Source organism: Erpetoichthys calabaricus, chromosome 14 (genome assembly GCF_900747795.2).
Source record: "Erpetoichthys calabaricus chromosome 14, fErpCal1.3, whole genome shotgun sequence".
Classification (NCBI taxonomy): domain Eukaryota; kingdom Metazoa; phylum Chordata; class Cladistia; order Polypteriformes; family Polypteridae; genus Erpetoichthys; species Erpetoichthys calabaricus.
The window spans coordinates 88,558,897-88,576,690 of record NC_041407.2 but is presented as its reverse complement, the minus strand read 5'-3'; positions in this window follow the sequence as shown (position 1 = coordinate 88,576,690).

The following is a 17,794-nucleotide window of genomic DNA, read 5'->3' as shown; positions in this document are numbered from 1 at the left end:
TGGAAGACAGACACAACTAAAGACATGAGCATAAAATGATGGTTGTCAATTTCAAACTGTGTTTCCTCAATGTGCTCATTGAGAAAAAACACATCATCTGAACCAATCTCAGCCGAACAAATGATTGATCAAAGATACACTGACAGCTTTCCCTAATGTCGACTGTCGGATAACACGCTCAGCTACTTTGACCACCTTGACTGTACCCTCAGAAGGAATCATCAAACCTCCTTTGTTTTTTAATGCGAGCAAGTGGTAGCTTTGATCATATGATGCCGGTATAGCATTTGTTACCAAACTAGCACGGTGCACATCACAGGACAGCTTTCTCAAAATCCCATCAAAGGGCTACCTCCCACTGCTTCCTGAGGTGGATTTCTTTGGGAAACTTTCAAAGTTTGAGAAATGTTAACAGCTAACAACAATCTACATAGTTAGTGACTAAAAACGTTTAGCCAAAATGTTGTTTGGAGGCTCACTTGAGCACATAAATGCATATCTTTGCTAGCTTAGCCTGGCGTAGCTAAAGTTAAGATTATAAAATGGGATTTTCTAATGGCCAAATATAACCAAAACAATTGTTCAGCTTTACCTATGAAATGTGATCCCTGTGATCTGGTTTGGAGCGTACAGCGGTTTGTACAATCCCAAGCAGCACATGTGTGAGGCATCTTTATCCATTACTTCACTCCACAGCAGTGCCACTTGCAATATGGCGGCGACGTTGACTTACAATGCTGCTTGTCATGAGGCGTCTAGTAATTCTATGTCTATGTTTAAAGCTGCCAGCTTACCTCCAGTCTGACAGTTCTGTTTTGGACTTGGTCTTGTGAATATCTCTGTTCAATTATTTAAAACTTTCGCAGCCAGGATATAATACACAGGTGGCTGCCCCAAACCTTTATAGTGTTTGGAGTGAATGACTTGTTACAATATATACAATAAATATATATATATATATATATATATATATGGTTGAAATAGTTCACTGTCAAATAATGCAAAGAGTACGCGACACGTGGCGCAATGTTAGGGGCTTCGCCTCTAGCGCTGACGTCCGAGGTTCGAGGTTCGATTCCCGAGAGGGAGTGCAGTAGAGTGCGTACGCCTGATGAGCCTGATGAGCCCAGAATTAGGGCGAAACACGTGTCGCGTACTCTTTGCATTATTTGACAGTAAACTATTGCAACCATTCTATGATCTGCTTCTCACAACTGAGGGCACCGTGGCGTATGTTAGCTGACTTGGTGACCAACCACAAACGTTACCTGGTAGGTAACCACCCATACAATCAGATTGTGATTCAGACTACGAATGCCGTGAATATATATGTATATATGTATATATATACTGTATATATATATATATATATATATATATAATCAGTATATCTGTACAGTATATATATATGTAGATAGATACATGACATGACCATGAAAATACTGTAAAGGACAATACAGTTCAGTGATAGAGGGGTCACTTCACATAACCCTGCAAACATTCAAAAATGAAGACACAGAGAGCAACTCTATATACGTATAACCCCAATTCCCTGTAACATGTATAAGTTATTTAAAGTCCTGTCCTCTGCAATCTCAAGTTGAATAACCAAAACATATCAACAACAATTTTTTTTGTACAGCCTAAAATCACACAAGGAGTGCGGCGATGGGCTTATTAAATAGATCAGACAGTTCCTACGAGTTTCTTTCCCAGGGAGGCGAATACCAGTGTAGAGCACGTTGTCTTCAGAAATGTGCTTCCAATCCATCCTCAAGAGCCATGTTAGCATATGATCCTCCATTAGAAACTATAAGTGTAATCCTTTACCTTCTGGCTTTCTTTCATCTCCTCATCGGCTTTCATCAGTTGTCTTACACGTTTGGCTTTCCTTCTTCTTGATGAGTTCCCATGTTTCCTTCAAATGTGGCCAATAAGGAATGACTTCCTTTCTAATGTAGTGCTGCTGCAACTGAGCAACTGAGGCCTACTCCTAGGAGCAAAGCTTGCACATTTTGAATTACTTAAAAAGTAACTTACATCCTGACACACACTAGGCCTCAGGTCCAGCCTACAATATAAACAAAGATGTCCTCATGATTTTGATTCTGGCATTAGGTGCTCTTAAAGCTTTCAATGCATTTTCAACTGCACCCATAAATCAACTTCAGTTAGTCTTGTAAACAAAGTGAAAAAAATTAGTCTTGAGCATCGTATTTTCTTGCCTAAAGCAATGCCTCTTAGGTCAATTGTTGTAATCTTTCCAGAACACCTCAAACACGACAGCTAGAAGCACCTAAGGGAACTGATTGCTGACTTGCAGTGGATCAGAAACAGAGAGTATCACCTCTGAAATGATGCTGGGATCAGGCAGCAGTGCCAACATCCTGCACAAAAATCCCTTCCCTTCCCTCAGTGATCAGGCTGGCACAGTTTTAGTATGGATTTGGATGAAGATGAGACCCTGGTAGTTCTCTTCTACCGCAATCCAGTAAGCAGTATTTTTTCTCGGAATGAGGTTTTATTGTGGTTTTTGTGCAGTTTGATTTATTGTTTTTTACATCTTCATGTTATTACTGAAGGTTTTGTTTATTTTTTATTAATTATTAAAGTCTTTAAAATGTAAATCTTTCCCTTGTATACTGTGCGTGGTACCCCAAGGCACACTCATCACTTCTAAGACCTCCCTCTGGCTATTTAAGACCCCGGGTATTGGATCTCAGAAGTGGTGCATTGAGGTGTAAAGGAGTCATTTGTAAGTATTGCTTATTTCTTTAATTTACAAATGTTTTGATCTTATTTTGCTCTTCTTACTTGATTTTCACTTTGGGTTGTGCTTTGGGACTTGTTTGTATGGGATTGCCTTGTGGATGTTGTGAGTAAGTTTCTCATTCATAAAGATTCTTTGGGCAAAATCTGGCCCTTCAGGCTAGAGTTCCATCACAGTTTCTCTCCGTTGAGAAGCTTCTAAGATATGTTGAGACTTTAAAGGCATTTTTGAACTTTTGAAACTAAAACACCTTTCAGGCCTGTATAGGCCGAAGCCGACTAGTAAATTTTGAGGTCTGTCTGCCGGGAGTAGATTAGGGAAGGCCTCAGTCTGTTTCCTTGTGTTTCCTTTGAAGCTTCACACCCTTTTCACCACATCTGGAATTCAAAATAGTAACACTTAGGACTATTTTGGCTTACAAAGCTGGAAATAATTCATACGCACAGTTAGTCTGAGATGTCATTTTTGTCCATGATATTTATCGTTTGTGTTATTATATGAAATATTCTGTTTAATCAAAACTCTACAACAGCAACAACAACATTTATTTATATAGCACATTTTCATATAAATAATGTAGCTCAAAGTGCTTTACAAGATGAAGAAAGAAAAGTTTATAAAAATAAATAAAAATATAAAAATAAGATCAGGCAATACTATGTAACAAAGAATAAAGTATGGTCCAATGGGCAGGAGGGCAGAAAAAGCAAATTAAAAAAGATGGCTGGAGAAAAAAAAAACGAAATCTGCAGGGGTTCCAAGGCCACAAGACCAGCCAGCTCCTACTGGGCATTCTACCTAACATAAATGATCTCAATTCAGGCTTCATGTGGAAGAATTAGACGATTATGGTCATGTGGATATCTGGCCTTCAACCCATCAATGTAGGGACTGCATGGTGCTTTGATCAGGTGGTGGTCGCACAGATCGCCTCACCACAGAAAACCAGAAAATAAACAGCAGAGAAACTAGGGGTCAGTACGAAGTGTGGAGCTATGATAAAAATGATAATTAAATGCATATACAGAATATAATGGTTACACTAAAATGAAGCTATGAGAAAGCCATTTTAAAACAATGGGTTTTTAACAGTTTTTAAAGTGCTCCACCATATGAGCCTGGCGAATTTCTATCGGTAAGCTATTCCAGATTTTAGGTGCATAACAGCAGAAGGCCGCCTCACCACTTATTTTAAGTTTAGCTCTCATTTGAAGATCTAAGGTTATGATTTATAGAAATATAGGATGGAGCAGATTATTTAAGGCTTTGTAAGCCATAAGCAGTATTTTAAAGTCAGTTCTAAATAACACGGGTAACCAATGTAGTGACATCAAAACTGGAGTGATGTGCTCGGATTTTCTTTTCCTAGTTACGATTCTAGCAGCTGAATTCTGCACTCATTGCAACCGATTGATGTCTTTTTTTGGGTAGTCCTGAGAGGAGTGTGTTACAGTAATCTAGCTGACTAAAAACAAAAGCGTGAACACATTTTTCAGCATCTTATGAAGTTATAAGGGATGTAACTTTTGCGATATTTCTTAAGTGAAAAAATGCTGCCCTGGTAATCGTATTAATATGTGATTTAAAATTCGGTCAGAGTCAATAATTACCCCTAAATTCTTTACCTCTGTATTGACTTTTAAGCCTAATGCATGAAAGTATATTTCTAATACTCTCACTTTATCCATTTTCCCCAATCACTAAGATTTCTATTTTCTCTTTATTTAGTTTGAGAAAATTGCTACTCATCCATTCAGAAACACAAGTAAGACATAAAATCTGATTTTTGATAAATATGGGATAAACAATGAAGGGTGCCAATTACTTTCGTCAGTATCAAGTTATTTCAAACAAAATTGTGGGTTGCTCTTTTTTTCATGGAGGGGTACCAACAAATGTCTCCATGTCTGTATATACTGTATATGGTAGATAAGGCATGAGCAGTGACCAGAGAAATAGCCAAGTTTCGATAAATACATTTTTGTAAAACTGACACTAAATGTTGTTTCACTAAAAAGAGCTATTTAGGAGTTTTTAAGGTTTTTTTGTGAATATTGCTTGTTAAAGCCTCATTCGCACTTGAGTGTTCACCGGTGTTTTATTCCACTGCTATGTAACATGGCTAATCCATAGCACATCAGTAAAATCAATAAAATAAATAAAACGGAGACATGATCTTTTCTCTCATGCTTCTCAAAATGTTCTCCAGAGAATATAACACAGTTGTCTCACAAGTGTCTCCTCTTGAGATCTCAGCAAAGCCATGCAAAGGGCTCAGATTTTTGAAATAGTATCTTGACATTTTTTACAATTTGATTGTGTGGTCAGTAATATGTGGTGAAAAGTGAGTACAGCTGTTTGTGGTAATAAAACACTTTACTATGATTACAAAGTTGTAGTCATTGGTTCTGAATAATATTATAAGTTGGCCTAATTTATACTGCTGTGCTCCAAAGATCAAAGCCATTCTGGAAAAAACGTAGGCAGTGTGACATTAGACTTCAAGCCCTGAAGTTATGTGTTTAAATCCCACTGCTGACACCATGTCACTATGAGCAAGTCACTTCGTCAGCCTGTGCTCCAATTGCAAAGGCAAAACAAATGTAACCAATCATATCTCAGATGCTGTACGTCACCTTGGATAAAGGCATCAGTCCAATAATAAGTAAAAACAATTATGAAATTTTGAATGAGATTACAACAACATTAGAAAGAGATTTCACAAAAAATAACACGCATTTCAAACCAAACTCTCAATGTTTATGCCTTTTACTTAAGTTGTATCTCATTTCTCCCTTTTGTCTAAAGCTATTTCTCCTAAGGTATTTTAGGAAAAACATCGGTGACAAAGTTGATTCTTAAAAGAAACATAAATGAGAATCGCTTTCAAGTCTCATGAGCTGTCAAATATTGACCTTTGAGCAGTTACATTTTTCTATGGGTATTTATAGCGTCTGTTCACTTCACTGCAAAAGCATGCAGTGTATTTTTTTAAAATTTTCATAACAATATACAATAAATGCTGCATCTTGCACATTATTGTGTTTTCTTCAGATAAACCCCCTACACAGAATGTCCCACTTGTCTCTGTTACCTTTCCTGTTTCTTCATTCCTGCAGGTGAGGAGGACGAGGGTTTGTATGCTCTGTGCACTACGGAGCTTCATTTTTGTCACTGATGCATCTTTAGGATTGTGATCATTAAGATTGTCAGCATGATTGGCAAAGCTGGCATCGTACTACTGGAACAATCACAACACCCATATGGTGGCTCAACAAAATGTCTACATGCGACAGGAAATGAGTCCTTTTACTAGATATGTTTATTTAAACACTAAATAACAGGAAGACTTATGAAGAATTAATGCAGGAAAAAGTTCAAAGATAGCAACTAAACACCTTTTTATGTTATTGGCAATTTTTTATTTTGCAAAGTTAAACACTCATTTTCACTAATAATTCAATTTTGCACAAATTGTTTTGCTCCATTACTGGATAAGAAAGTAATCACACAGGGGGGTGAATGCAAAGTACGAGGGATGTTCAAAAAGTTTCCGCACTTTTATATTTTTGTTGGAAACGGTGGAGGCGGTAGAAGTGGTAATTGGTCTTGTCTGAGAGTGTCAAGTGACTGGGAAAATTGCATCGCAAAGGAGGGTGACTATGTAGAAAAATGATGTCATTTGTTTTTGAAATTCTTAATAAATAGAGTGAAAAAAAGTGCGGAAACTTCTCTGAACGTCCCTCGTATAATATAAGGAAGGACAACTCCTACTGCCTCTCATACTAAGCCCCTTTGCATTTTTCTTCTGGGGTCTGGGTTATGGACCTTTATGAGATCCCAGCTCCTAGCGGGCTGTCTTTATTAGCTAGAGACATCCCACCATGCACATTTCTCTCTATTGAGACTCTACTTTGGTCAGTAGCTGGAGGTCTTCTTATTTGAATCTGACTTTTCTCTCTCTCTTCTGTCACTTTTTATTTATGTTTTTGCTGTTGTTGTTTTTTATGTCTTTTTTTCCCCTTCTCCACCACTTTGTATTTGTACCTCAGTCAGTAAAGTGTAATAATCTAATCTGAGATACATTCCTCCTGATGACCTGCAATAATGAAAGCAATGCAACATTACAAAGATGTTTCGTTTTTTTTTTTCTTCTTATACTAGTCAACATGCCCTAGAGGAAACAAATAGTTTTCATCTAATGATCTACTTTGCATTTTAGTTAATTACGTGCATTTAAATAGCTCAAAGCTGTAATTAACAAGAGAGGCACTGGGATTGCTTTGGTCCCCAGTTGCTCAGTAGCACTGGCCAGGGCATCACGCCAATAGCCATTGGAAAGCCACATGTTCACTGTTGCTATTTGAGCCCCTCCACATCAGGGGCGTAGTGCCGCACTAAAAAGTCCTGGGACCAAAGCAGCCGGCTAAAACACTAAATAATGATCTTTAGGAAATGACAGAAGAAAAGGCACGCGTCGCAGAGATAAATGCAAATGACTTTCCGCAGCAAAATATTTTCCTTTCCCCCTCTGAGAATTCTGTACGTTTAATTATTTTTGTCATACACAGTGCATCACTTAGCATAAATAAATATATTATCATTGATCTTGATTGAGTGCACGTATTTGCGCCCCAATCTCCTGCAGTATTGATAAATAGAACTAAATATTTTATGGACTCTTATTTGTTTTAGGAATCACTAGCAATGTAAATAATTAACATTTAATTAATTCCAAAGAAATGATATACATTACAGAAGCCAAAGTTGGTGTTGCATACTGTTGAACTGAATGGTACGGGGCAGGTGGACATAGGTATCACGATTTCATGTGATGGACCTCTCACTGAGATGTTTCTCTGAGAAGGGGGTCTCTCCTTATTTGGTGACTGGACTGTGTCTCGACTTCGTTAGGCGCCTTTCATATGAGGATAAGTTAATAATTACCAGCATATATGTAAACATTTTGTTTGGGTTGGCTTTATAGCTTTTCAGACACACAAGTGGGAATGTAGTGTGTCTGTGATCACAAAGGTAAAGTTTCAACCTGAATTTGTTGTTGTTGTTGTGTTCATGGAGTAAACCTGGCTGATCTGCTCTCCATTAGCACCAAAAAAGAGTAGCAAGCTGGGTTCTGCTTTTTGTGTACTGAAGGTACACCAGAGGCCAAAATCCATAGAAGTCTTTCTGCACAATATAGAGACAAAGTATTAATAGTGAGAAGTGTTTATAAATGTGTGGAGAAGTTCAAAGATGAATCTCAAAGAAGGAGCAGAATGATCATCCACATCCACTATGGACTACACTGAGCACATCCATGCTGGGATTCTGACAAACCAGCTAAGATTTTGGCCCCTGGTGCACCACAAGCAGCTGATGTGATGGGAGGTCCCGACCCTGCGCGTGCCTCTGATTGTATTGGGCATTCATTTACCATCAGGAGCAGCTATCAGATATGTGAAAAGGGAAAGAACACAAGTCGAAATAACCTCTCAAGGTGAACTTCAAAGAGTAAAATAATCAGTTATTTAAGTCACACAGAATTCTTCCCTGTTTTTAAAAAATGCTATTGAAAATTTTCCAATGTTTTTTTTAAATGGGGATTGCTGAAATTTTTAAATTTTGTATAGTATGCACTATTCAAGATATTGCATTGAAAAATAAACTTTATCAACAAATTTCCTTTAAATACTAGGGGGCTCCGCACCCTGCTCACTCCATTCGCCCACCCACAGGTTTGGTTAACCGGATATACAATTTAAAGAGATTGTTATTTTCATGGAAATTGTTACATATGCATTATTTTCACTTTTACTTTAAAACTTTAGTAAAAACAATTAACTTTTCTTCAAGATCACAATGAATTTTGATTCCTTGTTTGGACTTACATCATGACAACGCAACGTATAACTGATTGTGAGTGAATATCGTTTCTTTCTCTCTAGTAAATAAAATTACTTTCTCGAATGTTTGTCCATGCTCTTTCTTCTTCGCTTTGTTGTTGACGTGTCATCTAAAACGTATAGAATTATTGTCCTGATAAAATTTATTAGAGCTGAAAGCACAGGAACTGTGTCTGACAATAGCATTCACACGACTGAGGTTAGATGACCGTGGTCTTGTTTGAAAATAGTTGTAAGTAGGGCGTGACTTGAAAGAATCTCATGTTAAAAGTCTATGTCTCATGGTATACCAAGCCAACGTTTTTGGAATCTTTTAATTCTCATGGATACACCTCTTCATTGGGAAGAAATACTACTTTTTTTCCCTGATGGCAACACGCATTAGACAATCTACAAGTCTCCGACTTAAAATTTAAATCTGAACAATATATTCAATCTCTTTTCTCTGTTCCATTATTTCACCGAGTAATAATTTCCGTTTGTTTGCACACATGTGATCTTTCCTATCCTTTTTTTGAGACTTTGGAATTTTAGTACTTTCATTATCTCTAACCTTCTCTGAATGTGTATCATACCAACATTTTTTTAATTCTTTATGACATTCTACTTTGTCATCTACTCTTTGTCCTTTATTTCCGGTCCCGGGCGTGGTTAAATCTCTTTTTTGTGGGACATTTAAGTGTCTTTCCGAGAAAATCACGTCTTGTCTCCTGCTCGTGCTCTGCATGTGCATCGCACCAACATTTTTGAACGTCTTTATGAAGTCTTTTCTTTCTGACCTCGATTGGACCTACAAGGTTTTCAATTCCACTTGGTCTGGGCTGACTATTATTTTCCTTATTTTCAGAATTTGCACATAGATTATTATTGTTCTTTTTTGCATTATTTTTTGCCGTCTTTTCTCTCCAACGCTTTTGGGTCCGTTTTTGCTCTTTCTTCTTCACTTAGTCATTGACGTGCCATCCAGACCGTATAAAATTTTTAAGAGCTGAGAGCACATGAAGTTTGTCTGCCAAAAGCATTCCAACAACTGAGAGGTTAGATGTCCGTGATCTTGTTTTAACTTGGTGGTAAGTAGGGCATGACTTGCAAAAGTGACCATCTCATGGGACTTGCTCCCAAAGGTTGTAAAGTCTAGTCTAGACTATATAATAGAGAGATTAGAGTACCAGTGTTGTGAAATTTTGTATACAAGTTGATAAATATTTTTGTAACTTAGACAGAGCAAAGTAATATTAGTGTTTCATTAGTGAGAAGCATTCATGTTTACCCCCCCTTAGGACTGAGTCTTTGTAATTTTACAACAGGGTTGGGGGACGTGGCTAAAACCAGTTTGGCAAGTGATTCTCTGCAGGTCTCTCTCAATCAGCCCCCACATGGTGGCTAACTATCTAGCTGGCAAGCTTCACCTTAACAAATGGAAACCATTGTGTCACACCAGCATTCTGTTGACCTAAACTTGCCTGTTTGGTTTAAATCAGAAGTTGTTAAGTACAATAAAGCACTATTGGCTATAGGGTTTGGACAGAGAATCTATAAATTTGCCTGCTTTACTTCTCTCTCTCTCTCTTACACCATCATCATGAAGGAGCATCTCTCACACCATGGACTGAAAAGGACAACACAATGAAGAGCACAGCTCAGCAGCCATATTGAGACAGGCATGTGTCTTGTTCTGAAGAAAGCTGACCAAAAATGAAGACTTAACTAGAGACATTTTAAGTAACTAACAAGTCTGTGTGCCGCCTGAAACTACACATCACCATTTATCAGATTGTATGGTTGCCAATATTCAAATGTACTTTGCATATTCTTATTATTTATGAATATTATCAATAATACATTATTTTATGTATAACTTAACTCCTGCTTGTCTTTTACTACACCTAATTGCCTGAGGTTATAAATATAGAAGGGAAGGTGAGGAGAAGTTATAAAGTACAATACCTTATAAACAGTGATAAGTCTGTGAGATTTGAGACATTCTGACAAAGGATACATATTAATAATACAAAAGGGGAATTTAGAGTAATAAAGAGTTGTACCAAGACTAAACAACCAGATATAAAAAAAAAATCAATTCATTTGGAGCTGAGCTGTTCAATGGGGACAGATAGACTGACGGACATGAGCGACAATTGGCTCTGTTGTGTTTTATGTGAATGCACCTAAAGAAGAATCTTGTTGAACCCGTGGAGTCTCTGGTCTATTTACCGTCATGAAGAACGACAAAAGCCCTCCTTCCTTCCACCGCTTCTGTTCACATGAACCACACTAGTCTTTTTCTCTTCTCTTCAGTCAGGTCCAAGGATATTTTTGGTCTACTGAATGGTGCTATTATTAAAGATCTGAAGCAAAGCTGTTAATTCAAACCTGTTACAACATGGAGTTACAGTGTATTTGCTGTAATTTGGCTTTTTTGATCAGAAAAGGAATCTTTAATGTCAAAGTGAAAACAGATCTCTGCAAAGTGGTCTAAATTAATTACAGATATAAAACACAACATAATTGATGGCATACGTTTTCATACAACACCTCGAAATCGTCACTGGAGCTGCCAATTGGTTTTAGAAGTCACAGAATTAGTTCAGTGGAAACCACCTGACTGGGTTTCACTTGATTGTATCTGGAAAGTCCAAACTGTGGTGAAATCAATATGGTGGCCTAACCTCCTCAAGGAAGACAAATGAACTGGTGAAGCAACTCCATAAAGAGGTGATTGAAATCGACAAGTCAGGGGATGTACACAAGAAAATATCCAAGTCATAGAATATCCAGTTAAATCAATCATGAAAAATGCAAAAAGTATGACACATCAGTAAATCTGCTAGAACACAAAATAGAAAGAACACACTGGTGAGCTCAGTAATTGCAAAGAGGCTGCTAGGCCAAGGAAGACCTCCACTGCTGATGGCAGAAGAATCCTTATGACGGTAAAGAAAAAGCCCCAAGCGCCTGTCTGACAGTCCAGAAACAGTCCTCAGGGGACCGATGTGGACGTGTCAGAGACGACTATCAGCAGAAGTCTTCATGAACAGAAACACAGAGGCCACACTGCAAGATACAGACCACTAGTTAGCAACAAAAACAGGATGGCCAGATTACATTTTATAAAAAAGGATTTAAAAGAGCCTGCAGAATTCTGAGAAAAGGTCTTGTGGACGCCAAAGACAAAGATGAACCTGCAACAGAGTGATGGCAAGAGCAAGGTGTGGAGATGAAAAGGAACTGCCCGAGACCAAAACAAGACCACCTCATCTGTTAAACATGGCCAGTGGGGGTGTTATGGCTGCCACAGGTCCTGGCACACTTCTCTTCATTGAGAACGGAACTGCTGACGGCAGTCACTCAATGAATTCTAGGTGTAGAGAAGCATCTGATCTGTTCAAGTTCCAGTCAATGCCTCCAAACTCACTGGACGGCGCTTCATCCTGCCACAAGATGATGATCCAAACACACTGCTGAGGCAACAAAGGAATTTGTCAAAGGTAAAAATAGAAAATTCTTGAATGGCCAAGGCAGTCACCCGATTTCAATCCAATTGAGCAGGCCTTCCATATGCTGAAGAGAAAACTTAAGGGTACAAGCCCCCAAAACAAGCAGGAGCTGAAGATGGCTTCATGAGAGGCTTGACAGAGCATCACCAGAGAAGATCATCAGCACATGGTGATGTCCATGAATCTCAGACTTCAAGCAGTCATTGCATGTAAGGGATGTGCAACAAAGTCCTAAATTTGACGGCATTAATGGACCTTGCATTGTGTGTCCAAACATTATGGTTCCCTGAAGTGGGGGAATCATGTAGAAAAAGTGTTGTCATTTCTACATGTATGGGACCAAAATGTATGCAAATCCTCATAAATGACAGTGTGCGATGTGTACTCTAATGATGTCTGAATTGTTTGATTTGCAATTTTAAACTATGGAGTAGAGGGGCAAATCAAGAAAAACTGTGTCTTTGTCCCAAACCTTTTCAAGAGTGTTACTAGAGCCAGTAGCAGCACAGAGCCCAGTAAGCCTGAAGCAGGATCAGCCATTTCCAGCACCAAGTCCAGTACTACAGAGGGAGGCAGGTGAAGCAGAGCCAACACCAGCAGTACAAGAGACAACTCAGACACGGTAAGTGATGGTCGAGGCCCAACTAGATATTTGCTTAGGGCTCCAGGAGAGCCATGACTGTCACTGTTCATTCTTTAAGACTTGCATAAACACAAGACAAACATGCAGATAAAACACACAAGGAACCCCAGCTGAGAACCTAACCAGAGTTCATGGGCTGCACTACCTGTTGTACCTCTACTCTCTGGTACATTCTCTTATTGAAATAGAAGTTCAATATTTAGTGTCCAGGATGTGAGCGTTAAAATACTCCCTTCTCCTTCACGCGGCCCAATCAATACCCAGAGTCATGTGCAGAGCACTTTTAATGAAGTTCAAAGTCTGTGACAGGACAGGGAATCTTAATCGAAAGGCAGAGGTGACCTTGCAGGCAGACAGCAGAGAGGGAGAGACAGAGAGGAGCGCAAGGAGTCCACCACAGACTCATAAATTACAATTAACGCAGTCAGTAGATTAATGGCTCCTAATGAAGTATGAACTATGGGCTAATAGTTTTCAGGGCTGGAGTGAAATGAAAATAGCCTTTCAGTGGCTGTACGAAGAGGGTGATGGACTCCCAGATCACGCAGGCAGGACACTGGGAAGGCTCCGAGCAGCTTTCTGACATGTTTGGGGAATGTGACACGAGAAAAACAATGGAAGCTTTTCAGAATAAAGGCTTTTCAGGGTACCAGACAGCCGTGTGATTGAATAATTACAGCAAGTGATTGGCAAGCCTAAGTTATATAGCGCCTCACACTGGAGAATATGATAAATTTGATTTAGTTCACATTAGGGAAACTGCCTGATTGTTGGTATTGGGCACAACTCCCTGAGTGTTCAAGTTAAATAAAAAACAGAACATTGAGCGATTTGAGACTTGGCGCTCCTCTTTAAACGTGGAGTGCCCATCTCAAAGGGGCCTTTCTGAGACTGGTGTTTAATATATGCCACTGTGGTGTCTACATCACGTTATGAAATGTGTCATAACATAAAATAGCACTCTCAAATCCAATTCAGGATCACACAGCCTATCCGGGCAGCATTGGGTGCAAAGCAGGACCCTCAAGTGTTATAAAATATTATCAACATTTAAGACTTTCAACTTGGGTGTGACGTCTCTGAAACTGTTATAGCACCCCACTGTGAGATTAGAAATCTCAAAGAAAACTTCACAACTGCTTTTCCTTTTCCTGCAAGTACTAGTTGAAACCACCAGGTGGCAGCCAAAACAAATATTACAAGGAGGTAGAGGCTGTGTCCTGACACCTTGTCCCTAACTGAAAGTACTGTGACAACCTGGATGCTGAGGTGGGTGACAGTCATCAACAACAGGGTGGAAAATAACAAAAATCATTAAGTGAAGGTTTAAACAGTGTGGCCTAGAAGAAAAGGTGCTGGACTGTAAACCAAAAGAATGCCAGTTCGTTTATCACTTTTGATTCATTGTTGGACTTTCAATGAGCTGCTTAATCTGCCTGGTGCCCAATTGTATGAAATCTGCTTGTAAAGCGCCTTATGTTGTTGTTTTCACTATAGAAAGGTGCTATAAAAACATAAAAGCTGTTTGACTGGCCTCTGTTTCTAACTCTGTGAATGTATAACTTATAAAACCTTTGTGTTAACTCCAGTTGGGAAAGCACTGAAATGTGTATGAGGGGTTAGAGAAAATTTTACAAAAATTTAAGACAGCAGTTGGTCCCCAATTGTGGCTATAACAGCCTCCACTCTTCTGGGAAGGTTTTCCACAAGATTTTGGAGTGCATCTGTGAGAATGTGCGCCAATTCAGCCAAAAGAGCATTTGTGAGGTCAGGTACTGATGTTGGACAAGAAGATCAGCTTTCCAGTTAATCCCAAAGGTGTTCAGTACGATTGAAGTCAGGCCTCTGTGCAGGTCACTCGAGTTCTTCCATGTCCTTATCTACCTGGCTCTGTGCTCAGGAGCGCAGTCATGCTGGTTTACAAAATGGCCTTCCCCAAATTATTACCACAAACGTGGAAATACACAATTATCTAAAATGTCTTTGTATGCAGTAGCATTAAAAGTAACCTCCACTGTAACTAAGGGGCCTAGCCCAAACCATGACTAACAGCCCCAGACCATTAAAACTTCTTCTACCAAACTTTACATTTGGTTACTATTTAGCCCAGAAGGTCACATTCTCCTGGCATCTGACAAATGCAGATTCATAACTCCAGAGAACATGAGAGTGCAATGGTGCTATGCTTTACACCACTCCAGGTGATGCTTATCATTGTGCGTAGTGATGGCTTGTGTGCAAACCCATTTCATGAAGCTCCTGACACACAGTTCTTGTGCTGGTCTTGCTTCCAGAGGGAGTTTGGAACTTTGTTGTGAGTGATGCCTCAGAGTATTGGATTTTTTTAAGCATTTGGCAGCCTTGCTCTGTGAGTTTGTGTGGTCAGCCACTTTGTTGCTGAGTTGTGATTGCTCCTCAACTCTTCCACTTCACAAATAATATAGCACTTACAGCTGACCGGGGAAGATCTACCAGAGCAGATATTTCATGTACTGTCTTGTGGTAATGTGGCATCCTATGAGATGCCACGTTAAAAGCCACTGAGCTCTTCAGTACGACTCATTCTGTTTGTTAATGGAGATTGCATGGCTGTGTCCTGATTGTATACACATGTTAACAATGCAACACCTGAACTCAGTCATTTACAGGGGGGTCCGCATACATTGTACTTTCATTTAAATATTATGAATTATAAAGGTACTCAACAGCAGTGCTGATGTTTATTAGGTGCCATCTGTTGGAATGAAAAATGCAAAGAATTACAAAATACCTTCCAGTAGATGGTGAATCCATCCATCCATCCATCCATTGTCTCCCGCTTATCCGAGGTCGGGTCGCGGGGGCAGCAGCTTGAGCAGAGATGCCCAGACTTCCCTCTCCCCGGCCACTTCTTCTAGCTCTTCCGGGAGAATCCCAAGGCGTTCCCAGGCCAGTCGAGAGACATAGTCCCTCCAGTGTGTCCTGGGTCTTCCCCGGGGCTTCCTCCCGGTTAGACGTGCCCGGAACACCTCACCAGGGAGGCGTCCAGGAGGCATCCTGATCAGATGCCCGAACCACCTCATCTGACTCCTCTCGATGCGGAGGAGCAGCGGCTCTACTCTGAGCCCCTCCCAGATGACTGAGCTTCTCACCCTATCTTTAAGGGAAAGCCCAGACACCCTGCGGAGGAAACTCATTTCAGCCGCTTGTATTCGCGATCTTGTTCTTTCGGTCACTACCCATAGTTCATGACCATAGGTGAGGGTAGGAACATAGATCGACTGGTAAATTGAGAGCTTCGCCTTGCGGCTCAGCTCCTTTTTCACCACGACAGACCGATGCAGAGCCCGCATTACTGCTGAATACCCTCAACAGAGTGTAACTGCTGGGACAAACAGAAATCGACTTGTGTTAAATAGATTTTTCTATGAGACGATATTACACTTTGAAGCTTATACTTGAAGTTTAGCCACTTAATATTTTCATGATGCACCTTCAGGAAAAGATTGACAAATACTGTCCCCCAAAACCCAGACACTGGAATACCCAATGCAGTCCCGGGTTCAAGTAAAGGACTTTTTATTACACACAGTATCTAAGACAATATGGGTGGACTTTAATGGCTGGGTGGTCTTTTGGCCTTGGAACTCCTGCAAATTTTTTGTTTCTCTGGCTTAACTGGAGTTAATGATCTTTAGAGACTTACATCATGACTTTGTATATAAGGACATTACTCTTCAATTTCATATTATCTGTTTTTAAGATCATGTAGATGTATTTGTTTCTTCTTTATCACTTATTCTTTAATATTCTTGCCTAATCTTATTTGTTTTTCTTTTCTTATAACTTTCTGTTTGACATCTTGTGTGCCATATAAATAAATGTTGCTGTTATATGCACAACCAATCATTACACAATCACAAGACAAATGGAATCTTTTCTATCCTTCCCAACTCCTGGAGAGTGTCGCCCGCCATTTCCCACCCGCCCAGCACAGTGCACAGTCCAAAGCACAATAAACACAATAAAAGCACCAAGTGCTTTGCCTTTGCTTTCTCTTCTTTCTCTCTTTGTCTCACTTTGTCCTGGCAAGCGTCATCCTCTCCCTCCCGACTCTGGTCCTGGAGCAGTGGCAGTGGCAGCTGGATCCTTTTATCCTGCACCCAGGAGTACTTCCGGTGGCCTGTTAATGTGAACCAGGAACACTTCCAGGTGAGGCAGAAGCCTGACCGAGATGGGCTCCGCAGCCCCTGCGGCACCCCGTGGCAGCACCCACGGAACCCAACAGGGCTGATTTACAGAACTCCAATTTTCATGATGCCCTATGGGAAACCATGGTAATGCTGCAACCCAGGGTGGCTGCCATCTAGTACTCCAGAGGAGATAATGTCCTGTTTGTGTTCTCTCTCGCAGTTCTTCCATTAAACAGGCATCACGGCCGAATAGGAGTCACAGCCATCCGCCACAAAATTTTAATGTTAGATGTGATTAACCGTGATTAATTACATACACTTTGCACAATTAATTAATTTTTTTTTTTAATCGATTCCCACCCCTAGTTGAATTATATTAAATTAACAAACATTATGTACAGAATCTGTACTGTTCTATCTGCTGAAGTACAGACAGGCTTTGAAATGATTAGGACCAGGAAAAGAAATGAAGTCAAAAATACATGGTAGGTTCATTACTGGAAAGTCAGTATTACTGTCGACAAAACCAAAACATGAGACAAGAAATCGTAGTCAAAAAACAAAAGATTCAAAGATCAGGAACCATAAAGATGTGTCTTCTAAAAGCAGCACAAACATGGTAGAGTTTCCACAGTATCGGATTGGGAATGAACATAAATAATGACCATTTACCGTGTGGCACTGGTGATTTAAAAGTCACAACCTCCAGTATCCTGTTGGGATTTCGGCTCCTATACATTTCCCTTTTTGCTTTTTGTGTGTTTTAGCCCTCACATTGGAGGATTTCCACCTCAGGGGTTGTGTTGATG